Here is a 3,929-nt window from a genome sequence, read left to right as displayed (position 1 = left end):
AGTAGGGCGTTGTGAGGAGAGGGCGTTGAGAGAAGGAGGGCGTTGTGAGGGGAGGGTGATGTGAGAGGGAGAGTGTTGTGTGAGGGAGGGCGTTGTGAGAGGTAGGGCGTTGTGAGAGGGAGGGCGTTGTGAGAGGGAGGGCGGTGTGAGAAGGAGGGCGTTGTGAGAAGGAGGGCGTTGTGAGAGGGAGGGCGTTGTGAGAGGGAGGGCGTTGTGAGAAGAGGGCGTTGTGAGAGAGGGAGGGCGTTGTGAGAGGGAGGGAGGGAGAGGGAGGGCGTTGTGAGAGGAGGGCGTTGTGAGAGGGAGGGCGTTGTGAAAAGGAGGGCGTTGTGAGAGAGAGGGCGTTGTGAGAGGGAGGGCGTTGTGAGAGGGAGGGCGTTGTGAGAGGGAGGGCGTTGTGAAAAGGAGGGCGTTGTTGTGAGAGGGAGGGCGTTGAGGGAGGGAGGGCGTTGTGAAAAGGAGGGCGTTGCGAGGGCTCAGACTCTCTTCTCATTTCCTGTACGCTCCCTCTCCACCAGACTCTCTTCTCATTTCCTCTTCACTCCCTCCACCAGGCTTTCAACAATGCTGACTCGCTTAGATGTGGCATCCTGGCATGTAACTGTGTGTGCTGCCATCTTCTGGTTGTTTTTAGTATTGCAGCTGATTTATTTGATTTATTCTGCTCTGTGGGTCTTTTGCCATTTCAACAAGACTTTAATCTAACAACAATCAACCACAGAAAGACATTCCTGTCTGGAAACTACAGATGTGACACAACTTCTTCTTCTTCTATACCATTTTAGCTAGCAGACACTTTTTTTTTTTTTTTTTTACCCAAAGCAACGTACAGTGATGAGTGTACGTACATTGTTACATATGGGTGGTTCCGTAAATGGAACCCACGACCCTGGCCGTTTAAAGTGCCACGTTCTACAAACTGAGCTACAAATGGACTCTTCTTCTTCAAACAAGACAATACAGCACATAGATGGTGATGGATTCAGTTTATTACTGAATGTAAAATTCACAACACTTAAATGTTTTAAAATAAAAAAAATTAACAGCTTCTAAGTCTAGGAAAATATTCCTCTACATAAAACATATTAAAAAAAAAAAGTAATACATAATGAGAATTTAGAATTTCTGTAAATGAGTAAAAAACTTTGAACAATAAAAAGCTTTTAGCATCATCTGAGTTAAGTTCTGGAAGTTGACATCTGGTCGATTTTTCAAAGCTCTTGGATTTGTAAAAAAAAAAAAAATGTATTTAACTTTTTTTTTGTACCTTTAACATGGCAAGTCGGTTAAGAACAAATTCTTATTTACAATGACGGCCTACAACCGGGCCAAACCTGGACGACGCTGGGCCCATTGTGCGCCACACTATGGGCCTCACAATCATGGCCCGTTGTGATACATGAAAAACACTGAAATGAGAAATGTAGCTTCATTAACTTGAATGACAACAATCATGAATTGCATAATGGGACTTGAGGACATATGGGGGGGGGGGGGGGGGGGGGGGGTGGACCACAAAAACAGTAATCCTTCCTAAAGTCCAGTCCTGATAGTCATCTGTGTTTTTAATGTTGTGAATTGTGTGGAATGGTCTGACAGTCATGGTGGCGACGCTGTGTGATTGGAGACCAGAGACCTAAAGGGGACTAACAGTCTCATTCTGGGGTCTAATAGCTATTTAAAGACAGCCAAGCTCCCATGCTTCTGGTGATTCAGCCCCAGATTGTGCTGTTTGATAGCAGAACGGCGACACCTGCTGGCGAGAGGCGGTAGCTACACCATAAACAATAAGAGACAATATCTAAGGCTTAAATGGTTCCCTATTCCCTATATAGTGCACTACTTTTGACCAGGACCCCATAGGGAATACATAGGGCCCTGGTCTAAAGTAGTGTACTATATAGGGAATAGGGTGCCCTTTGCGATGTACCCAATAAGAATGGAAACAAAAAAAACAACAGCATTATAAAAACCAAAAACTGTGCGGTCGGGCTAAGTCGACCTCTTTCTTTCCTGTATCGAACGCTGATCCAGCTCAGTGACTCACACAACCATTTATTTAGCCCTAAAGTCATATGTACAATCATTACTTTCTTAAACAACATGGAAAAAAAGGAGGAAAAGAATTAAAGAAAGTAAAACACACACACACAAAAACATCATACATACAGTATATAACATCCTACAGTATATAACATACTTCATGCAAAACTATTAATTCTCCTTGGTAGCGAGTCATTTTTCAGAGACCAAGCAGACCAGACACACCTGTGAGAGAGATGGAGTAAGGGAGAGAAAGAGAGGTGGAGCTGAGTGGTTCTCAGAGCCTCAGTGGAGAGACTGATGAGAGACCCCAGCAGTCTAGCCCTGGGTAGGGCAGGCCTCTCCACCCCAAAAACCATGGTTCATCAGCCTCCCCTCTCTATCTCCTCCCCTCTTTCCCATCTCTAGCTCCTCCCCTCTCTCTCTCCATCTCCTCCCCTCTGTCTACCCTCTCTAGCTCCTCCCTCACTCTCTCCATCTCTAGCTCCTCCCCTCTCTCTCCATCTCTAGCTCCTCCCTCGCTCTCTCTATCTCCTCTCCTCTTTCCCATCTCTAGCCCCTCCCCTCTCTCTCTCCATCTCTAGCTCCTCCACTCTTTCCCATCTCTAGCTCCTCCCCTCTCTCTCTCCATCTCTAGCTCCTCCCCTCTCTCTCCTATTCCAGCTCCTCCCCTCTCTCTCTCTCCATCTCTAGCTCCTCCCCTCGCACTCTCCATCTCCTCCCCTCTCTCTCCTATTCTAGCTCCTCCCCTCTCTCTCTCTCCATCTCTAGCTCCTCCCCAGGGCCCATATTCATAGTAGGAGTGCTGATCTTGGATCAGTTTTTCCTTTAAGGTTATAATGAATTGATCATAATGGAAAGGGGATAACTGATCCCAGATCAGCACAGGCCGTCTCTCTCTCGCTCTCTGATTAACAGCTCACAAAACGTCACTAAAGTGCTCTTACAAAGACTGAGCTAGCTAACTAACTAACTTGCTTACTAACTAAATACCACGATAAGCGCTTCAAGAATAGAACAGAACAGGACATACAGGTGTTTGTTTGAATACTGAAGAAGGGCATAAAACCTCGCATCATAATGGTTTTAAAGGACTCCGTAATAACCAAAAGCTGAATTCATAACCTAAAACCTTTAATCAGTTCATTACCTAAATCTGAGTGAGAAAAAAACAAAACATAATGTCACTTAAAAAAGAATGAAGACAACAGCGATGTGTGTGTGAGCCCACGGCCATGTGTGAGAACTGCTCCCAGATCTGCTTGTGTCCTGGCCAACTCCCCTGCTGTCAGTGGCCAGTTGTGTTTGGCCTGACGATGAGTGACAAGGCGTTGGCCTGATAGTCCAAACAGATTGCTATTCAGGCTGTTGTGCTTGAATGGTTTCAGACAGGGGTGACAGACTGGGTCAGTTACCAGGCTAGGAGAGGGTGAATGGTATCAGACAGGAGTGACAGACTGGGACAGTTACCAGGCTAGGAGAGGGTGAATGGTTTCAGACAGGGGTGACAGACTGGGACAGTTACCAGGCTAGGAGAGGGTGAATGGTTTCAGACAGGGGTGACAGACTGGGTCAGTTACCAGGCTAGGAGAGGGTGAATGGTATCAGACAGGGGTGACAGACTGGGACAGTTACCAGGCTAGGAGAGGGTGAATGGTTTCAGACTGGGTCAGTTACCAGGCTAGGAGAGGGTGAATGGTATCAGACAGGAGTGACAGACTGGGACAGTTACCAGGCTAGGAGAGGGTGAATGGTTTCAGACAGGGGTGACAGACTGGGACAGTTACCAGGCTAGGAGAGGGTGAATGGTTTCAGACAGGAGTGACAGACTGGGACAGTTACCAGGCTAGGAGAGGGTGAATGGTATCAGACTGGGTCAGTTACCA

The 3,929-nt window shown here is 46.8% G+C and overlaps 1 pseudogene; it reads right to left on the bottom strand.

Moving 5' to 3' along the window:
• Positions 1–969: 969 nt before the first annotated feature.
• The window catches only part of LOC135573322 (CD82 antigen-like), a 79,254-nt pseudogene continuing 76,294 nt past the window's right edge, over positions 970–3,929 (bottom strand).

Source organism: Oncorhynchus nerka, linkage group LG9a (genome assembly GCF_034236695.1).
Source record: "Oncorhynchus nerka isolate Pitt River linkage group LG9a, Oner_Uvic_2.0, whole genome shotgun sequence".
NCBI lineage: Eukaryota > Metazoa > Chordata > Actinopteri > Salmoniformes > Salmonidae > Oncorhynchus > Oncorhynchus nerka.
The sequence above is the reverse complement of the archived record's forward strand: the minus strand, read 5'-3'. Positions and strand labels throughout refer to the sequence as shown.